The following is a 22,438-nucleotide window of genomic DNA, read 5'->3' as shown; positions in this document are numbered from 1 at the left end:
CACGAAAGTCCCTGAAGTCCGGGCATCACTCAAAAACAGTAGTTCCCCTGCTGGCCTGGAAGAAGCCTGCAGAATCTAGAATGAAGGGAGGCTGGTGGCAGAAAGAGGGCTTGTGGGAAGGGGGGGGTGACATATTGAGGTCAGCAAGCTTCGGGAGTAAGGCCTGTTCACCAGGCGCCCCCACTCCCAGTGCTGCTTCGCACGCTTTGGCACACCCCGAGGTGCACCAGCACGCCTCTACATACCCCCCCCCACCTCTTAGAAATTTTCCATTAGGAAACTGATCTGGAAGAAATTGAGGCCCCGAGAGGAAAGGGGTGGGCCCAGGCCGCCCCACATCTGCTTGGATTTTCCGCTTCAGATGCTCCGCAACTGTTTTTCCCCAGGCTGCGCCCGGCGCCTACCTGAGGCCCATCCCCCGCGGAAACCGACTTTCGAGTGAGATCAAGGGGGAAACACGCAGATGTTCTACCGGCGTTAGGCTCCCGGAGAGCATTCGGCAGTGGCACAAGGGGATCAGAAACTTTGTCACTAAGCAGGTGGGGGCGGGGAGAGAACTCCTCCCATCCCTAGCACCGTGGGGGAGATGGTGCCAACCTTGGAAGTGGTAGCTAAGGAGAACTCCAACCGCTGGAGCAAAAGGAAGCAACAGAAAATCCAGGACTAGAGAGATTCGAATCTCTTCGATTTATAAGCCTTTGTCTACACAATTAGCAAGATATGTTTACTCCAGAAGACCCCGCTTGCGTCTAGCATCACATATATGACTGCCATGGCTAGGAGGCATTTTGGATCTGAGCTATCCGAAAGTACTCGATTTTTCACTCCTTTCCTTGGGTGAGCCCCATGGAGATATCACCAACTTTTCCTGGAGTCATTGCTACTGCCAGAAAGGATCAGACAACAATTACAATACCACTGCTCATGGTTTAAAACTAATTAGAGGTAGTCAGAGCAATTTCATAGTGATTCCATTCCTCCAGAGGTGTAGACAGTAACTGGCTCTGCTCACATAATTCCAAGTAGAGAAAGAGAAGTTTGTCTGTTTTTTGTTTTTTTTTTAAGAAATTCTTTCACTGGGGGCACCTGGGTGGCTCAGTCCTTAAGCGTCTGCCTTCGGCTCAGGGCGTGATCCCGGAGTCCTGGGATTGAGCCCCACATCAGGCTCCTCCACTGGGAGCCTGCTTCTTCCTCTCCCACTTCCCCTGCTTGTGTTCCCTCTCTCGCTGGCTGTCTCTCTGTCAAATAAATAAATAAAATCTTAAAAAAAAAAAAATAAAAATTCTTTCACTGGAAGTTACTGCTTTGGAGAAAGTGCTTTCAGTTTGGCGGCCCTTGGGCATGGGGTCCAGGGAGCCCTTCCCACCGGTCTGAGGCCCTCAGCATGGTGCCTCAAGCATAGTTTTGGGGTGCGCAGGCAAGAGAATGAGGCATTCCAGAGTGGGTCTGTGGGGGTAATTCCCATCTTCTGGGTTCCTACCCAGGCCTGCTCTAAATTGACTCTGTTCTCTGGGATTCTGAAAAGAGCCTGGTCCTTTTCTTCGGACTCAGTTGTCTAGGACAACTTGGGGTTCTGAGATTGGAGTCTGGAGACCTCAGGTCACAGCAGTGCCTCTTGACCTAGGAATGGAATACCTGCCGCCCACTTCTCTCCCTCCCTCAGGGCGATGCGCTTAGGGGAAGAAAAGCAGTGCTGCTGGTAATTAATTATAGTGATTAGCGAAGTCCCTGAGCATGGGCCACAGAGGGGCATGGAAGCGCGAGCCAGGTTCAAGTAAAGAGAGACACGCATTTCCTCTACTTTTACCTGCAGGTGAGAGGGTAGCCTGTCCTTTGCATTTTCCTTCCCCGTGCCCCAAGCCTGGCCTCACTTTCTCTCCATTCTCCGTGCCCCTCCCAATGCACTCAGACTTCCAGTGCTCTCCAGGGAGGGCGGTTTATCCCTGGAGCTCAAGCAGCGCCCAGGGCTCAGCGGCGGGAAGGGATCCTTGGCCAGGAAAGGGGCGGGGGGAGTGCGGAGCGACCAGCGCCGACCTAACCCCACCCTTCCAGAACCCGGCCACCTGAAGCCTCTGCGTTTCTCTTCCTGAGGACTCTCAACACCCCTTTCACAGAAACGGCGCCTCAAAATCACGGTTCTGGGAAGAGGTTGCCCATCGACTCCGGGCAAAGCCCCGCTTTTTGCCTCCAGCCAAATGGGGGTCGTGCGTGGAAACCTTTGAGCTGGAGGAGTCTTAACCGTCCGGCATGCGCTGAAATTCCTCAGTGGTTATAACAATTACACACCACCTTGAAATCCGAAAACCAGTTAGTTCATTAACGACTGCGCTGAAACCGCCTTTCAAAAACATCAACCAAAAATTTCCTTTAGAAAACAAACATCCACCAGAGATAAATATTTCTGCACATCAAAGAGCACAAACCTGATGGGCTTTTTTTTTTTTTTCCCTAGCAGATCTTTAATATAAGGCTGACTACAGAATCGGGCTATTACAGTACTCTGAGGACACAACTTGTTTCATTTAATTACTACAACAGGGTTATTTGCAAAGCAAAGTGAATATTGGGGGAACCTTCCCCCTAATCTAAACAAATCGGTAAAAAGAGGTATGCTAATTCATTCGTGGTTCAGTAGAGAGAGAAGGGCCAGCAGGAAGGCGGGAGGGCTGGATTGGCCCCGTCCAGCCTGGCCTGGGACGCGAGGCCGCCCCAACCCGGGACGTGAGCGTCTTACTTAAGGCTTCACGGTTTCATGTTTTATTTTCTTGCACAGGCCGGTGCGGTAGGCGGGTTTCCTGAGAGGTGTGTGTCCAGGAACACACTCATCTCTCCGGGGAGAAGGAGGCGACTCCCACGGCAGAGAGCAGTCCCGCGTCGGAGGATCCGGGCGCGCCAAAGCCGGACTTCAGATCTGAGCGGCAGCGGGGCCACGGCGGCGTGCAGAGCGCACCCCATCTGGCCAGGCAGGGAGGCGGTGGCGGGAGCCCTCTCCAGCCCTCCCTACCCTGGGCCGAAACCCGGCTTTGGGAGTTGCAGGGCACATTCGGGGACGCCGACGGTGGGACGGGTTCAAGATTCAGACTTTCCGACGCTAAAGGTCTTCTGAATTCCGCAGAAGGGACTCGGGACTCCCGCTCCCCGCGCTGGGTGCGGGCTCAGGACCGGTTTGTTTCAGACGTACTTTGCGGCGTGGTCCCACCTCTTTCGCGCGCAGCCTCGGGACTGCCCGCGTGGTTAGAAACGCTGCATGCGCGGGTTGGCGGAAGGGGGCGCAATGCGCACGGCCGCCTGAGGGGCTCAGTCAGCGTGGAGGGTGGACGGCTCTGTGAGCACTGGCAGATCGGAGCGCACCGGGCGTGTGTGGGGGGTGTCAGTACACACGCGGGTTGGGGGGCACCGAGCGCGCGGAGAGGACGCACCGCGCAGGGAGTGGGAGGTGCAAGAGCACGAGCGCGCTCAGGGCTCACGGCGGGGGCGCAGCGTACACGGGGGTGAGCCTGCGTTCGAACGGGGCGAGGGGTGTGCGGCGCGCTGGGGCCAAGTGGTTATGCTCTTTGGGATGGGAGGTGTGTGTGACGCTCCGGTGCCAGCTTGAGGCCCTCAGGACGTCGTCCTCGCCCTGGCACCAGCAGCCGGTGCCCTCCTCCATCTTCCCCACTCGGGTTGCTCGGCCCCCGCTCCGCCCCTCCCTCCCAGATTCCTTTCACGAGGGACGTGGAGACCAGAGGGAGATGGGGTGCGCGCGGGGCCGGCGGGAGAGTACAGAACCCGGCGCGTGTGGGTGAGGCGATGTCCGTGAATTGAAGGCTTGTGCTTTCATCTGGGTCTCTCTAAAGCTCCGTGGGCCGCTCCATCTCACGCGCGCTTAGCCCGGATCTGGAGTCAAAATTCTCAGTGTTGGCGGCTCAGCCTTCTTGGAGGGAGTCCCCGCGTGGTCCCCGACTGGGGCTCTCCACCGTCCCTCGCCCTTTAACTGCCCTAGACAATTCCTTTTATGTGCCAGAGCAAATATCCAGGAGGAGAAGGCACGGGGTAATACACGTTTTCGTGTAAAACGAATAACTAAAAATCAACAATTCTTCTCAATCCACGGGTATTTTCCCTGGCAAAAGCAGCGGTTAGCTGATAAACTACAAGGTAGTTTCAAATTGTGCGGCTTACGAATTTTTTTTTTTAAAGATTTTATTTATTTATTTGACAGAGAGAGAGACAGCCAGCGAGAGAGGGAACACAAGCAGGGGGAGTGGGAGAGGAAGAAGCAGGCTCATAGCGGAGCGTGATGTGGGACTCGATCCCGTAACACCGGATCACGCCCTGAGCCGAAGGCAGATGCTTAACGACTGCGCCACCCAGGCGCCCCACGGATTTTTTTTTTTTTAACCAACAGCATTTTTTTTTTCTTTTCTTAATGATATGTTAGTTGTCGGGGATGGGCTAGCCCGGGTTATGAATATTTTAAGCCCCAACTCCAGCACCGTCTTCGTTTTTTAGAGGGCGGAAACAAAATAATCCTCGCTATTGCACTAACGCTCTTTTTGCCCTGCGAGTGTGGACAAAGACATTTTTAAATCTTACTACGGAATACTCTGCGCTCCTCTCTCTCCGAAGCTTTAGAGCCAGGCGAGGTGAGCCCTCGGGCGCCTTCCTCGCTGGATGCGCAGATTTGCACATTCAGGGGACCCTTCTCGTTGCTTTCCTCATTATGAGAATGGTGGTCAGGGTGTGCGTGTGGCTCAGTGGAGCGGTGCAGGTGCCACTCCACTCCCAAAGTCAAAACCAGTTAAACCGTTTAATTATGGTGGTATGAGAGACCTACTTTTAATCTTGCTTTTAATTTATTTCTATTATTATTATTATTATTATTATTATTATTATTATTATTATTTTAATGTAAGCTCTACACCCTCCGTGGGGCTTGAACTCAGAACTCCAAGATCAAGAGTCACATGCCCTATGGACTGAGCCAGTCAGGGGCCCCATCAATCTTGCTTTTAATAATGGAGAGATCCTAGGGTCTCCAGCCTCTGCCCAGAGCATGGGCGGACAAGAGAGGTGGATGCTTGGAAGAGAAATCTAACTTTTGAACAAATGAAAGCTGGCATGGGCTAAGGAAGAGCACAGAGGTGCCTGGCATCCGATGAGTGCAGTTCAGTGACAGTGTAGATGCTGGCTGCATCTGGCCAGGCCACAGGTGCCATTTTCCACTTGTTTGGGAACTGTCAGCACTGTCTGGGCAGGAGTGATGGCCCCAAACACGCTTTAAGCACTTTAAACAAGGTACTGAGCACTGGAAAGCACATATGTGACTTGGCTTTACTTCCTGGGTAGTTGGAGGCCACAGAGGATAAAGATCAGTGCCATTATTACCCATGCACAAATAATCTTAGTGTTTATTGAAGTCTACTTAAAATAATTGACCAGAAAACACCTCCCTATGTAAGCAACATAAAAGGTGCTCCACTGAAATCTAATGGACTTATTTGCATTTCTGTTTAGCCTGATGTTTACACCACATTTTTGGAGAAGCTGTCAACTCTGACAAAGGAGGAAAGTGGAAGCCAGGAGAGCTGCACCTGCAGAAATTGCTGGAATCCCAGGGCCAACCCCGCCTGGCTGTCCTTTAAGGATACTTGGACCTTACTTGATTGTTTGAGATCCAGCAGTTGGATTTTCTGAATGTAAATCCCAGAAATGGAAATTCACACTCACTATCTTGCACAAATATTTTAATTTCTGAGTGGCCTGGATTGAGCTAAGAGGATAGGGTCCTTTGTGCCACAGCCATAGCGGATCCTGAAAGAGCTGAAAACCTTCAGCTGAGGGTGGAAAGGCAATAATTTAGACACAGAGAAAATTCTCAGCTAGAAGGAAAAAAAAAGACTCCGTCTGTCGTTAGAAAATCTGTATTTGTACAAAAATCCTTTGAATATTATTTGACAGTAAATGTCTTTTTCTGGTTTTGTTTGTTCTTGAATTTCTCAGCAACCTTTTGCATGTGTGAATCTTGAGCTCCCTTCCCAGCAAACTTGACGAATGGATCTTTAAGGAATTCATGCTTTAAAGTTGATTTTCTGTGTTGGTTGTGGAAACAGCTTCACTTTAGATACTTTATGGGATGTTTGTCAAGGGAACTCAGGGTGAAATTTCTCAGGAGTGTCTCTAAAGACATTATTCATAATTAAAAAATGATTCATAGAAATAACCAGAAAAATTATGGCAAGTGATGTTCAAACATGTTTTCAAGCCATGTGGAATAAATAAAATCATTAAGGTCTGGTTGGGTAATATTGCCTCCCAGCTTTACTCTGTGCCAGGAGGGCCTGATATTGCTTCTAGATGTGAGAGCAGCAGGGGGATAGGAGCCAAAGGACATCCATGCTTTCTCCAGGTATTTCTTTCCTTTTTTTTTTTTTAAGATTTTATTTATTTATTTGAGAGAGAGTAGAGCGAGAGAGCGAGAGTGAGAACATGTGCATGCATGCAAGAGAGAGAGAGAGAGAGAATAGGGGGGAGGGAGAGAAGGAGAAGCAGGCTCCTGGCTGAGCAGGGAGCCCGATGGGGGGAGGGAGGGGCAGGGCTGGATCCCAGGTTCCTGGGATCATGACCTGAGCAGAAGGCAGGTACTTAACTGACTGAGCCACCCAGGCACCCCCCAGGTATTTCTACATTGATAATGAAAGTTATAATGCCATCCCTCCAAAGATCCCTGAACAGTACCATCCAACAGGTGGGTAAGGTAGCACTAACAGGAGTGTCTTTCATAATCTTAGGGTTTTTTTTTTAAGGGGAACTAAAGACTGTGGAAAACCCATGTGACAGAGTCTGAAAGACAGAATGAATCTATTAGAACATAAACCCACCTGGCTATAGGTCAGTTGATGTTCAGCAGGGTTTTGGCTCCTCCGTGGTGAATTTCCCAAAACCAATCATCTTGTCGTGAAACTTTGCTCTGCAGGGGAAAGCAGTATGTGGAGGTCCTGAGATTTTAGCTTTACGAACCTCTTAAGCTGGGAGTTAGTTAGGTGGGTACAACTGCTTCCTGACAGCAAAGTGGAGCTGGGCCTCGGAAGGCTGTTCAGTGGCCTCCAACGGCGAACGCGGCTTGCAGGGGTGGCTGGTTTACAGTCTCACCTGGGCATTGGCGGGCTGGGACAATGCAGCTGAGCTGCTAGCGTTTCTATGGAGAGTCAGCACGTAACAGGACAGTTGACTTACTAAGTAATCCAAACTGAAGAAACGGTTACTCTTGCTAAAAAATGCTCCCGTTTATATACCTAAAAGAATAGCTGTGCTTTCCAGCCCCATGCGTGTCAGTCGGATACACTGTGGTGTGACTTATGGGGTCATTTTAGACTCTTCACAGTCAACGAAGTGACGGGCCTGTGCAGTGACTCAGTGTGAGGGTGGCTGAAACAAAGGCATCGGGATGGTGCGTCCCGGGCACTCGTTGTTCATTGCGGTCTAGAGCTGGACTGAGTTAGAAGCTGCTGTACTTTACCCAACGAGAGGAACGCAGTTCTTTGAATTGGGGAGCCCTCACGCACTCCTGCTTGCGCACAAGCTGTTACTCATTCGGGAAACATCCATCGGGTGGCCACAGTGTGCCAGGCACCCAGCCAGGCATTTGCATGATAAAAGTGAGTGCCTGCCATGGAGGCCATTCTCAGTCCTGATAAGAGACTGAATGAGAATCTGACCTGCTCGTGTGTGCCAAAGGCCTTAGAAATGTCCCCAGGTATCGAACCACTAATTCTGTTTCTGATTATTTGTGCTATGGAAAGCATTTCCACAATGAAAAAGGACTTTTTTCATGCGTATTTGCATGATGGTTAAGGGTGCAAGCTTCAGTGTCACGTCCGGGTTTGACTTCTCTTTATGCCTCAGTTTTGTTATCTGTACAATGGGACTAAGAGCTACCTCGTAAGGAGGTTATGAGTTTTAACTAAAAAAAGAATGACATATACAGTGAAAGTGAGGGGCCTAGCGCACTGCCTGGGAGAAGGAAGTATTCAGTAAACTGTAGCTGCTACTCCGGCATTATCGTCATGGCATTATTTTTATTATTAAGCTTTGGAATATTAATATTGATAATATTAAACTCTGGAAACAGTCTATCCTAAATGGGTGGGGGTCGATGAATTGTGCTGAGTCTCTCTCTCTCTCTCTCTCTCTATATATATATATATTTAATGAAAACTTATGCAGCTATTAAAAAATGATACGTTTATAACAACATGCACTGGTAAATACCTTCCTAGAGTATGGATCGTAGTGAGCAGTCGTATTTCTCAGCCTGCCTGGCAGCTAGGGTTCCTTATGTGAAGTAAGTGTGACCATGAGATACCCTTATATGTTTTTGTTTTAAAGATTTTATTTATTTATTTGAGAGAGAGAATGAGAGAGAAAAAGAGAGCATGAGAGACGAAGGGTCAAAGGAAGAAGTAGACTCCCCACCGAGGAGGGAGACCGATGCGGGACTCAATGCAGGACTCGATCCTGGGACTCCAGGACCGTGACCGGAGCTGAAGGCAGTTGCCCAACCAATCAAGCCACCCAGGAGCCCGAGATACATTTATTTGAGAAGTAAAGTGGAAGTCATGCTTCTGCTGTCTTTGTGGCTTCTGCTGGGAGGCACGATCAGTGAATATGGTTGTTTTGTTTTATTTTCTTACTTTTAGGGGTGCCTGAGTGGCTCAGTCAGTTGAGCGTCTGACTCTTGGTTTCAGCTCAAGTCATGATCTTATGGGTCATGAGATCCAGCCCCTCGTGGGGCTACCGGGTCAGCGGGAAGTCTGCTTGAGATCCCTTTCTCTACCCCTCCCCCGTTCTCTCTCTCTCTCTAAAATAAATAAATACCTTTTTAAGATTTTATTTTTAGGTAATCTCTACACCCAACATGGGGCTCAAACTCACAATCCTGGGATCAAGAGTCGCACACTCCACTGACTGAGCCAACAGGCACCCCAGTGAATACTTTTTTGGTGTGTATGTATGTGTGTGTGCGTGTGCGTGTGTGTGAGTGTGTGAGTGTTAGCATGGAACCCAGTCCTGTTGGGCTGAAACCAGCAATTTCAGGGGTGGTTTCTTCATCCTTGGCTGGAAGCTCATGAGGGCGTTACTGGATTCAGCCAGCCATTCCTGCCGTGCTGTCCACCCCCGGAGAGCCAGCCTCTCCTCCAGGACCTCCAATAGTCCTGTAAGCACCAAAGTTCTTCCATCAGATCTCTTTCTGCCTAAAAAAACAATTTCTTATCATTGGCAACTAAATCCTGACCAACGTATGTTGGAAAGTGTGCCAATACTATGAAATGTCGTATGATCACCAGCAAAACGATAGAACTATAGAGAGACGAGTACCAGAAAGATACCCCTTAAAGCCTTGATCATGAGTATCTTTGGGGAGGAAGACCATGAATGATCTTTCAATTTACTTTTTGTTCCCTTCATTTTTTAAAAAAGCAGCTTTATTGAGATACAGTCACGCTCCATACAGTTCACCCATTTAAAGTGTGTTTGGTGGTTTCTGGTACATTCACAGATGTGTGTGGCCATTTCCACAGTCAGTTGTAGAACATTTTCATCACCCCCTCCAAAAAATACCCATTGGCTATTAATTCCCTATCTTCCTGCCCCACCACCAGCCCTAAGCTACCACTAACCTACTTTCTCTCTCTGGATTTCCCTACTCGGGACTTTCATATGAAGAGAATCATACAGAATGTGGTCTACGTGTCTGGCTTAGTTCACGCAGCATAATGTCATCAAAGTTGTAGCGTGTTTGTTGTAGTTCCTAGGAATACATCGCTCCTTTTTATAGCCAAATAATATTCGGCTGCGGATGGTCCACATTTGGTTTGTCCATGGATGGACATTTGAGTCGTTTTCACCTTGCAGCTGCTGTGGATAATGCTAGTATTCCCTCCAACCTTTATCTTGACCATGTAGCCATTTTATGATACATATTTAGCAAATTTTATAACAAGGAAAATCTGGCCTGGGAGACTAGTACCTTTGAGTTTCGTATTCAAAATGGTGGCTTGCGTCCTTGGATTGGCCAGTTGGCTTAGTATGGATTCAAACTCTGTTCCAAGCCAGGTTTGCAGCCTCTCTCAGCCCCCATGTCCAGCAGACCAGTCGATAAGTGGGACTTTTGATCAGCAGAAAGATGGGAAGAGAGACTAATCTCCACCACTCGGGAAATGGCTCTGAGACTGGCAGGACAGATGTGTGAAACTCACTCAAGTCCCGAGATTTGACTTTTGGTATTTTCACTCTGAAAGTTGTATCTACTGGGGTGCTGGGAATATTCTGTATCCTGATCTAGGTGGTGGTTACATGGGATTGATGTGAAAAATGCATCGAGCTGTGTGTTTCAGGCTTGCGTGTGCTGTTACATTTAACTACATGAAAGTTACCCTCTGATTAAAGAAAAGAAGAAATTATAACATGTGATTTCCCTCCTCTCTCCCTTTCGCTCTCCCATTCCAGCTGCTGCTTCTTCCTTTCTGTTTCTAAGTGACCACAGGTTCCTGCCACACAGTTGGTAAGGGACAGAGCTGGGATGTAATCCAGCTCTTACTAACTTAGTGTGGAGTGCTGCTTTCACTAGGAATCCTTCCAGTGCCTAGAGTCGACATGATTTTTGAGACTTGGTTCCAAACCACATGGCCGGTAAGTACTGAGGCTGGTCTAGGGGCCAGATCGCATGGCCCTGGGGCACATGCTCTGTCTATCCCGTGTACCTCTTTACCCCAGCCCCCAGCGTCGTACCAGGCACACAGAGGACGGTCAGAAAATATTTGCTGAATCAATGTGACCAGAGTGGGGTTATCACCGAAGGCCAAGCAGGCTGTCCACGTGGCAATTGCTAGAAAAACCAAGGCAGGAAACTCAATTCTTATTTTTTTTTCCTATGGCAACACCAGTAGATGCTGGTCTGTCACAAGAGCATGGAAAGTTCCCACTGGAGATATCAGAACTCCCTGGCAAGCCCCGCCAAGTGTTAATTTTAGCTTTCAGTGACTGATGCCCTTGTGTAATTTAATGGGTCAGGAGGAGCACGAGCCAAGATTACTCAGAGAGGTGTCCTTTCCTGTAGAGTCCTTGGTGAGTTAATTCAGCTTATAGAGACTTGCTCCTTCCACATTTACTCGAAGACGGTTTTTGCCGTTTTGAGGCTAGTCTGAGAATTAAGAACTCTCCTTAAAAAAATTAGTCATTTATCCCATCAATCAAATTTTCCCAGAGTTCATTCATTAAACATGAGTTCGACTCACAGTGTCAAATGCTAAAAGGCTAAAGTAATAACCATAGAATAAACAAAATACTTGCATGTCCCTGGACATTCTGGGTCGAAAGATAACATAGGTTGAATATCAATTGCTTGGATGAAGGAAGTGCCTGTCCACAAAGCTATCCACATCCACCCAGTTCTCCTCCTGGTATCCTGGTAGAAAATGAGGAAGTTCCATGCTGAGGGGGACATGCCTGTTCTTCAGAAGGAGTAATATCCCCGCTGCCATTCGCAGCTGCCCTGGTGTCACGGGGACAGGGCTCTCCAGCAGAGCATACATTCAAGACGCATAGAGGATCTGGGCTCCTTATATGACCAGATCACACATGGCCCTGATTCTCACACACTTGACTCTATTCAGTGTCTGCTCATACCCTGGACATCACCCGTCACACCTGGTCTCAGGTGCCTCAGCTGATGAAAGATGATTTTGCATTGCTGCCTGGTGGTGGTCCCCACTCGCCCACCGTGCAGCCACAACAGGCTGTGTTCTTGGCTTGTTCGGTGAGGTTTGCTTCATTCTTTGAATATTTTATTGCATCCTTCCCTAATTAAGAAAAGTTTGTGGAGGGGCGCCTGGCTGGCTCCATCGGAAGAGCTTGGGGCTCTTGATCTTGGGGTTGTGAGTTCGAGCCCCACATCGGGTGTAGAGATTACTAAAAAAAAAATAAATAAACTTAAAAAGAGAAAAGTTAGTGGAAAATGAAGCAAAATCATAGAACTTGTGAGTGCAATCTGAAGAATGAGAAAGGAATCATTAGCTGTTGCAATAATACGGGTCTTTGGATTCAACCCAGACATCCCCCAAAATTGAACTGCCCAATTGTGGATTCATTTGTGAAGGAAAAAAACAATAGTTAAGATCAGTGTGCTGGAAATACGTTAGAATTACATCTAAGGGTAAACAAATAGTTAATGAGAGACATTTTGTCTCCATAGAAATCGTCTGACGAATATCAAAGGAGAGAGGATAGAATTAGGATATACCATTTTGTAAACCTCTGATGAAGTTACGGATTTCATCACTGATCACCTGCCTGTCAGGGACTACTAACCGTGGGGGCAGGGGGGAGGCTAGGGAGGCAGAGAGACAGAAAGAGACAGAGACTGAGCTGAGGATAATTCAGGATAATTTCGAGATCTTACCTGCCTCCTGATGGAGTATATATCCCTTATAAAATAGCCTTGCCACAAAACACCAACTCGGAATCTGGTTCAGTCCCCAACTAGACAATCTACCAGTTTCCAGGAAATACAGGGACAGAGAAATATGTTAAAAGACATCAGGGAATGCTACCAGCAAGTCTAGAATGTGAGAGACTGTAGGTGAGACGATCCAGTTTCTTTGACAAATAAATGGCAAGGAAAAAAGGCAGGGGGGCAGGCGGAGAGGAACCCTGCTATGAAAGGACAGGAGGAGACAAATGACCCACATGCAAACTAGAAACTTTGCATCTTAACTCATGCAAATCACCTGGTAAAAATGTATGAGAGAACCAGGGATATGTGAACACAGACTGTATATTTGACGCCGTCAAAGTAGCGGTGTCAATCTTGTAGGTATGATAATGGTACCGTACCAATACATTTTCTTTTTATTTTATTTTATTTATTTTATTTTTAAAGATTTTATTTATTTATTTGACAGAGATAGAGACAGCCAGCGAGAGAGGGAACACAGGCAGGGGGAGTGGGAGAGGAAGAAGCAGGCTCATAGTGGAGGAGCCTGATGTGGGGCTCGATCCCATAACGCCGGGATCACGCCCTGAGCCGAAGGCAGACGCTTAACCGCTATGCCACCCAGGCGTCCCCCAATACATTTTCGAAAGAGTTCGTATCTTTTAGAAATACGTACCAAACTGGGGTGCCTGGGTGACTCTTGATTTTGGCTCAGGTCATGATCTCAGGGCCGTGGGATCCAGCCCCATGTCGGGCTCTGTGTTCAGCAGGGAGTCTGCTTATCCCTCTCCCTTTGCTCCTCTCTCTCTCTCTCAAGTGAACAAATAAAATCTTTAAAAAAAAGAAATACATACCAAGCTCTTTGCAAATTTAAAGATACATCTAAAGGAGAGCATGTATCGTTCAGCCTGCTCACGTTTGGCCCCTGGGCAGGATTTCACGAGTACGTTAGAGACCAAAGCAGGGGCTGCAGATAGACCGGTGCAGCTGTTACCTTCTGACCTTCTCAAGAGGACAGTCCCGCGTGTGTGTTCCCTTTGGCGTAGCCTCCCCCTTCCCCTTCTGTTATCTCTGAGGCTTCAGCTGGTCTAAGCTGTGCCTTGAGGAATAAAGGGAAGCAGGGCCATCTACAAGATTTGCGGGGCCCAGCGCACAATAAAAACGTGAGGCCTCTCATTCAGAAAGCAGGAAAAATTGACACTGAAGGTAATAAACTATAAACCTTTTTTCTTTTTCCTGTGGTCTTTCAATCTGTCACCATGTTTGGTGTGTGTGTGTGTGTGTGTGTGTGTGTGTGTGTGTGTGTGTGTGTTTGCTATTTAATATCACTTTCCCCCCTGGGGATGCACGTGCTTTCAGGGTGAGTACAGACCCTCAGAGGTGCCCAAGGGCCCCATCATGTGACTCAGTGAGCCCGCGTGGGGCCCATCAGCTGCCTGCTCCCCCTCCCGCCAGCCACTAGGCCCATGGACCCTGCGGGGGCCCCAGGTGATGGAGCCAGCCGTCTCTCCTCCCAGGGGGCTGCCGGTTGAGCCCACAGTCAAGGGCCATCCTGCAGGGGCATGCCAGCCCATGCCTGCGACCTGCCTCAGGGACAGGTGACAGAGCACTTCCTCAGTTGCCCAAAGAATGGGCCATGTTGCCTGCAAATAGTTATATTTTTATTTCATGCTTTACAATCATGATATCTTTTATTTTTTATGTATTTTTTATTTATTTTTTTAAAAGATTTTATTTATTTATTTGACAGAGAGAGAGACAGGCAGCGAGAGAGGGAACACAAGCAGGGGGAGTGGGAGCGGGGCTCGATCCTGGGACCCTGGGATCACACCCTGAGCCGAAGGCAAATGCCCATGGTATCTTTTACTTTATTTATCTATTGCCTTGTTGTGGTGACTAGACCTCTAATACAGTTTTGAAGAGGAGTGCTTAGAATAGACGTCCTTCCCTTATTCCTGGTCTCCAGGGGAAAACTTGCAATATTTCACCTTTACATATGATGTTTGCTGCAGGGTTTTCATAGATGCTGTTTTTTCCCCAGATTAAATAGGGTTCTTTCTATTTTGGTATCTTGACTTCTGTTGTTCCTGTTGGAAACCCGGTGGTCAGCGTAATTGTTGCTCCTTTGAATGTGATGGTTTTTCTCTCCAGCTTGTCGGTCTTTGGTTTTTATCAGTTTGACTGCTTTGCCCACAAATAATTGTCTTTGTGTTTATCCTGCTTCGATGTCTTTTGACCGTTTGGGAGACTTCTTAGCTGGTGTGTCTTCCAATATTGCTTCTCCCCATCCTCCCCATCATGTCTTCCCCGCTGCGTGAACCTACGTTCGATCCCTCCGCTGTGTTCTGCACGTTTCATATAGACTTTTCTCTACTGTTCGTCCTTGAGAAGGTCTAGTCCAGAGTTGAGGCCGAACCTGCTTTCCCTTGCTCGCGAGGTTCCTGGGGCTGCTGTAACGAATCGCCCACTCTTGGGCTTAAGCAACAGAAATGTCTTCTCTCCCAGTGCTGGGGGCCAGGAATCAAGGGCCATCGGGCCACACTCACTCTGAGGGTTCTGGGGAAGATCCTTTCTTGCCTCTTCTAGCTTCGGGTGACCCCAGGTGTTCCTTGGCTTGTGCTCGGGTCCCTCCAGTCTCTGCCTCCGCTGTCACGCAGCCTTGCCCTGTGTCCTTGTCTCTTCTGCTGAGGACACCTGTCATTGGATTTAGGGCTCGCTCTAAAGCAGGATACTTTCATCCCAAGATACTTACTGAACTACCTGTCCAAACAAGGTTCCTTGGGGAGGTTCTGGGGAGACATGATTTTGGGGGGTACGGTATTTAATCCACAAGACTATCGACAGTTCTGCTTAGATGGTTAACCTCTTTACAAGCCACTTCCTGATCTGTGTGTCAGCTCCGGGCAGCACACACCGCAAGCAAGAGCCGTGTAGAATGTCAAGCTCCTATCTCCGCTGTCCTTCTTTTTCCTGGGATTTTTGCACCTCAAGTACTAGCTGTCTTGGCAGTCCTAAACCCGATTAGTTTTGTCTTCCCAGCTTAATGAGACTGATGCAAACGTCAAGCCAACGCTCTTCACTCATCATGCGTAGCCCGTGCTTTGAGCTGGAAGGTTCCAAGGGAGAAAGTAGGGGCCAGTCTGGCTTCTACCCCACTGCATTTCCCTGTGCTTCAGGATCTCCGCAGGATCAAGCCGGCCGGTGTCTGGGTTGCTCTCTGTGTACTCAGACAGTTGCCTCTTGTCTCTTATCCAGCCTTTGTAGTCGTTCTTAGTACAAAGTTTGCTCTGATACTTTTTCATAAAGAGAAATAGAAGTCAAATATGGCATTTCCTTTATTCGAGGCTCATGTCTGCAGACCGCCAGGTGAATGTCTCAGGTGCGTGTTTTCAGAAGCCCAGTGACTGAGGGATGTGCCTCTTAGTCTCCCCCCACCCCGCCCGCCCCTGCCACCTGCTCCTTTGTATTGTGTTTAGAGAGAGACATGCCGAGAAGCTTGCCTTTGTTCTCTGTATATATGGCTGCTTGGAGACGCTTCTGAAATGTAAAGAAATAAATGGGGGGAAAGGAACTAATGGGACATGTCAGAGCTACATGGGGCTCTTGTCACCTTCTTGCTGTATAGGATTCTTTTTTTTTTTTTTTAAGATTTTATTTATTTATTTGAGAGAGAGTGACAGAGATAGGGACAGAGAGCACAAACTGGAAGGAGAGGGAGAAGCAGGCTCCCTGCTGAGCAAGGAGCCCAATGTGGGGCTCGATCCCAGGACCCTGAGATCATGACCTGAGCCAAAGGCAGGCACTTAACCAACTAAGCCACCCAGGCGCCCCCGTATAAGATTCTTAATATCAGGCATGTAGAAGGAACAACTGCATGAATAAGACACAGAGGATCACTTTGCTCGCTGAGCTCTGAGATACCAGAGCCAGGGCGGAGTTATGTCTATGGGGTGTGCTTCTTGGAGTGAGCTTTCTCACGAGGTGGTATGGGTGCTGCACATTTCACCTTACTTGATCCCCAAAACCTATTATCTAAACTAATAGGTACTGTTATTAGACCATTTTACAGATGTGAAAAGTGAGGCACAGGGAAGTCGATTAGCCCGCAGCCTACATCTGAGTAGATGCTATTTAACCTCTCAGGTACTTTGCATTTTATTTATTTATTGTTATTAAGTTTTTAAATTTTAATTCCAGTGTAGTTAATACATTTCATTTTACTCTTTTTTTAATAGGTAACACATTTTAGTCTGCTTATTCCGTTAGTAAAGCTACAGTTTTAGCCATAAAATGCAACTTGAAGGGAGATGAACTCCGAATGAAATGAATGAGACTTTTTGTAACTTTTACTTGTTACAGAATTGCAAGCTTACGGAAGTGTTACAGGAATCCTATGAGAAGCCCTCATAGGCCCTTTACTTAGAAGCACCAATTGTTTACATCTCCTCCTCTTTGATTATTCACTCTCTCTCTCTCTCTCTCTCTCTCTCTCTCTCTGAGTCATTTGAAAATAAATTGGAAACATTATGCCCTTTTACCCCCAAATACTCAAGCGTGCATTTTCTAAGAACAAGAATGAGCCCTTCCATAACCTCAATACAATTATTAAAACTAGGAAGTTTATTGTTGTAACGCTGGTACTATTTTTTAATCCAGAGTTTATATTCATATTTCATCAGTTTTCCCAATAACGTTCTTTATAAAACCCCCCCCCCCGGGTTCAGGATCTAATCCAGGATCATGTGTTGCGTTTAGCTGTCATGTCTCATTAGTGTCCTTTAATCTGAAACAGTTTCTCAGCCTTTCTCTCTGTTGTTTTTCATGATTAGGTCCAGGCAGCGTGTCTTCCGCACGAGGGCCGAGTGCTCCTTGCATCCCACCCAGGGGTACATGACTTTCATTGCCCATTGACTTTCAATTTGGTCGTTTGATTAAGGCGATACAATCATTTATTTATAATGATTTGATTATAATCATTTGATTAAGGCTTCTCTGCTGTAAATGAATCCTATTCGCTTTGTAATTAATAAGTATTTGTGAGGGAGCGTCTTTGAAGCCATATAAAACCTTGTTTCTCATCAAACCCTACTGGGCTCTGACACCCTGTGTCTCCATGTGTGAATTCACTCTCTCCCTCTCCCTTCTCTCTTCCTCTCTGTCTCTCTTCCTCTTTCTCTCTCTCTTCCTCTCACCCTCTCTTTCTCTCTCCCTCTCCCTCTGCCTCTCTCTCCCTCCCTGTCTCTCTTTCCCCTTCTCTCTCTCTCCTTCTCTCTTCCCCCTCGTCCTCCTTCTCTCTCTCTCCTTCTCTCTTCCCCCTCCTCCTCCTCCTCTCTCTCTCTTTCTCTCTTCCCCCTCCTCCTCCTTCTCTCTCTCTCCTTCTCTCTTCCCCCTCCTCCTCCTTCTCTCTCTCTCTTCCTCTCTGTCTCCTCTCTCTTTCTCTCTCTCTCTCTCTTTCTCTCTCTCTCTCGCTCCCTCTGTCCACCCCCATCCCTTTGGCTTACTTGGCTTGTTTCTCACTGAGTAAAGCACACCCTAATTAGCTTCCTGAGAAAGGATGCATGGGAGGACACATTTTTAAGATTTCACATTATTTGTGTCTTCATTCTTCCCTCCTTCTTGAGTTGTTAGTTATTGGAAATTTTTCTTCAGAATCGTGTGTGCCTTACTTTACTGTCTACCAGCTTCTAATGTTGCTGTTGAGAAGTTGATGTCATCCTAATTCCCTAAAAATTGTACTATTTTTTCCCCTCTGAAAGTTAAAAAATTTTTTTAAAAAATATTTGGTGAAGGCTCCCCCACCTTTTCATTGTGCTGGATACTCTCTGGGCTGTTCAATCTGGAAAATCGTGCTCTTTGGTGATGACAGTTGTTGTGGGTATTCTTTCTTTCTTTCTTTCTTTCTTTCTTTCTTTCTTTCTTTCTTTCTTTCTTTCTAGGTCTACAAACTTTTTTTAAAAAAAAGATTTTATTTATTTGTTTATTTTTTAGAGAGAGCGAGCAAGCGAGGGAGGGGGGCAGAGGGAGAGGGAGAATCTCGTGCAGACTCCATGCTGAGCACAGAGCCCATCTTGGGGCTCGAACCCACGACCCTGAGATCATGACCTGAGCTGAAATCAAGAGTCGGACACTTAACCCACTGAGCCACCTAGGCGCCCCATGGGCATTCTTTCTGTGATGATCTCTTGCTCTCTGTTATCTGTCTTCTACAGAACTACTGTTGTTGGGCGTTGACTTCTGCATTTGTTTTCTGATTTTCTTTCATCCTTTCTTCTCTTATTTATCTCTTTGACATCTTATTCAACCTTCTGGAAAATTTTTTCAACTCCCTTCATCCAACTCTTGAATTTTTCATTTTAGTTAATACATCATTACTTTCTGGGACCTCATTCTTGTTCTCTGGCTGTGCCCTAGTTTCTGTCACCCTATTCTTGTTTTACAGATGCACTGTATTCTCTTGGAGCATTTTGCTATATAAATTCTTGACATTTTCTTCTGCTCCCACATTTGTCTTTTTTTCCTGTTTCCTGCCATCTCATGTTAGAATGCTAGGAAAAAAGTCTCTAACATGATATTAGATGATGGTGTCTTCTATGATAAAACAGAATAAAACAAAATAACAGAACAGAGGAAAACATAGAGAACAAAAACAAACAAACAAACAAACAAAAGGAAGAGATCCTGGTTTGTCTGTATGTCAGAGAAGAACTCTGATTGGAAGCCCTGTGGATTTAGATGGGATGTGTGAGTAGTGGGGCTTCATGTAGGGTGATTGAGAGGTTATCTGGTTTTCTCATTGGGGGCCCCAATTATTAATATCTGTGTCTTTTCACTGGACCTGTTTAGCTTCTTCAGGGACAAATCCTCCGATTTCTTGCCTGGAGAAAAGACACCTCATACCCAGTGTTCTGGGAGGTGAGTGGGGGGGATGTGGCTGTCCAGCACATAGATGCTCACTCCTATTTTCCTTTCAGGTCCTACTCCTGCTTTCTAGACTACTTATCCTCCCTGAGGCCAGGCCTTCTGTAAATGGAAGATTTTTGAGACAAAAGCATTTAGAAATGAAGCTTACTTGAAACAGATCTGCAAGACCGTCTGGGGGTTAGAAGGACGAGATCATCATAGGAGATACAACAGGAATTTAAAGGGAAACATATTCCACAAAACTACCAACGCTACTGAGATTACAGTTAGTCTGTGCATGGTAGAAAAACAGCGAATTTGTCACATCCACAAAGGTCCTGACAAATTTCCAAAAAGCAGCATCACAGAAGTCTGGGATCAAGTTGTTTTCGCTTGGGAGTTAGTAACTTACAGGAAAGTTGCAAGATTCCCTTGATTTTGCTGACCCCATTTTAGTTTGTTTCTCTCTGATATGATGTGCTTTTCTCTTTATGGCGTGAGATGTCCATGATTACCCATAAATGAGATGCTGTTTGTTTCTACAGTTCCACCTGGTGGTCAAGTTTCTGGCCCCAAGGCACACAGTTAACCACATGGGTTTGTTTTTATGATTTTTTTCAATTCCATATTCATTAACTTGAGATTTTGTTTTATTTGATTCATAGTTTTATTTACACAGGTGTAGAACAAGGTGAAGAAGAGGGAAAAGAAGCAGCGCTCCTTGTGTGTGGTTAACAAAATTAGAGTCATAGATACTAAGACCTAAGAGTTAACTATTGTCTGGATGCTCTGTAAATCTCCTACTCATACCTGTCTAAAGAATTTATTATTATCAGCTCGTCTACGGGAACGGGAACCAAGAACCCGCCATTCATCTCTACTTGGTTTTGCCTGCAGGACCTGTATCTGGAAGGACATCTTTCTCGAGTTGTCAATGCCTCGTCTGCTTGTGATTCTGCGAGTTGACCGGGGATCAGCTGGGTGGTTCTTCAGCTGAATGTGATCATCCTGGGGCTGCAATCCTCTCGCCCCTCAACTGGGCTGGGACATCCAAGATGGCTCAACCACCTGACAGGATCCCCTTGCAGGACTGGTTGAGGCTGAGCTGCCTCTGGGCGAGGGCCCTGGGATTGAGAAGGTTCTAGGGGCTCTAGACCTCGGAACCAGGCCCTGGGGTGGGACAGGAGGGAGACGAAGCTGGAGGCTGGCTCCAGAGTGTTGGGTGGCAGGGACGTCTAGAAAGCTGGGCCAGCTCACATCTGGGTGGCTGGGCATTTCTCTCTTTTTCCACGGAGTCCCGGAACCCTCTCTCTCCTCTGGCTTCTCCGAGTGCTTTTGTCAGCAGGGCTAGGTACTGGTACATCCCGGGAGGCAGCTCAAGGCTCCCGAAGGTGTAAAAGCAGAATCTGCCAGGGCTGCTGAGGTCTCAGGCTTCTTCCAAACTCTGTCGGTTTAAACAGTCATGGGCCAACCCAGCTTCAAGAGGGCGGAAGATAATTTTTTTGAAGCTTTTATTTATTTATTTATGAGAGAGAGAGAGAGAGAGAGAGAGTGAGAGAGCCTGAGCAGAGGTGGGGCAGGGGGAGAAGCAGACTCCCCGTTGAGTGTGGAGCCCGACGTGGGGCTCGATCCCAGGACCCCAGGATCATGACCTGAGCCAAGGGCAGACGCTTCACCAACTGAGCCACCCACAAGCCCCAAGAGGATGGAAGATAATTAACATCTCTTGGTGTGGAGAATGACAACACACGTGGAGTCGTCTTTATTCGACCCAACTAAACAAAATCTGTGTTCGGTGCCCAGGGCTGCCATCATGAATTGCCACAAACCTGGTGACTCAAACAGAAGCTTGTTCTCTCAACGCTGTGGAGGCCAGAGGTCTGAAATCCAGGCTTGACATAGACAGGACCGCGCTGCCTCCAAAGGCTCTCAAGAAGGGTCTCTTGCAGCTTCTCGGCTCCGGCTGTCCCTTGGCTTGTGGTAGCTCCTCTCCAATCTCTGTCTCTGTCTTCACGTGGCTTCTTCCCTGTGTCTGTCCCATGGACACCCAACCCCTTTCTCTGTCTCTCTCTCCCCTTTTCCTCTTGTAGGGACACCAGCCATTGCCTTGAGGGCCCCTCTTACATTAAGGATTGACCTCACTCAAGATCCTGACCTTGACTGCATTTGCAAAGACCCTACTTCCAAATGAAGTCACATTCACAGGTACTGGGGACAAGGACCTGGACATACCTTTTTGAGGGACACAATTCAAACTACATAGCAAGCATGATTCTTTTTACGTATCCTGCTGGGAACACGTTATACTCTCCGCGCGGTGTGGCTTCATGTTTTAAATTGTTCTGGAAATTTTAGTCATTATCTTTTAACTATGACCCATCTTTTTTCTTATGTTTTCCTTCTGGTTTCATGGTCATATATATATTAGACCAGGGGCAATTTTTTTTTTCTTGTAAAAGGCCAGAGAGTAGATATTTTAGCCTTTGGAGGGCATACAACGTCTGTCACAAGTACCTAACTGCTTTGTAGTATGGAAGACGCCGTGGGTGACACATAAACTGATCTGTGGGGTTGTTCCAGTAAAACTTTACTATGAGAACAGGTGGCCAGCTGGAGTTGGCACCTGGGCTGGAGTTTGCCAACCCGTGTGCTAGCCCTTCTCATTCTTTTCTCCAGATCTGTCACACTTTGTCGTATTTTCGGGTCTTTCTCTCTGCTGTGTTCTGGAGAAGTTCTTTGGATGTATCTTCCCATCTATTAATTCTCTCTTGAAGAGTGTGACCTATGGGGGCGCCTGAGTGGCTCAGTTGGTTAAACTTCTGCCTTCAGCTCAGGTCATGATCTCAGGGTCCTGGGATGGAGCCCCACATCGGGCTCCCTGCTCAGCGGGGAGCCTGCTTCTCCCTCTCCCTCTGCCCCTCCCGCCGTTTGTGCACGCTGTCTCTCTCAAATAAATAAATAAAATCTTTAAAAAAATGGAAGAGTGTAATCTATGGTTTCACTTACCATTAGTTTTTTCAACAGTTATCTTATTAATTTTTAGACATTCTGTTCTCTGCCAACCCC

General features: G+C 47.3%; 1 long non-coding RNA gene across 1 annotated transcript; it reads left to right on the top strand.

Moving 5' to 3' along the window:
• The first annotated feature begins 10,520 nt into the window (after positions 1–10,520).
• Positions 10,521–20,920, top strand: LOC123002008 (uncharacterized). The gene is made up of 3 exons (XR_006411463.3): positions 10,521–10,671; positions 19,316–19,384; positions 20,270–20,920. It is a non-coding gene; the product is annotated as an uncharacterized LOC123002008 (long non-coding RNA).
• The last annotated feature ends 1,518 nt before the right edge of the window (positions 20,921–22,438 follow it).

The sequence above is a fragment of the Ursus arctos genome, unplaced genomic scaffold, assembly GCF_023065955.2.
Source record: "Ursus arctos isolate Adak ecotype North America unplaced genomic scaffold, UrsArc2.0 scaffold_4, whole genome shotgun sequence".
Lineage (NCBI taxonomy): Eukaryota > Metazoa > Chordata > Mammalia > Carnivora > Ursidae > Ursus > Ursus arctos.
This window is presented reverse-complemented; position numbering and strand designations above follow the sequence as displayed.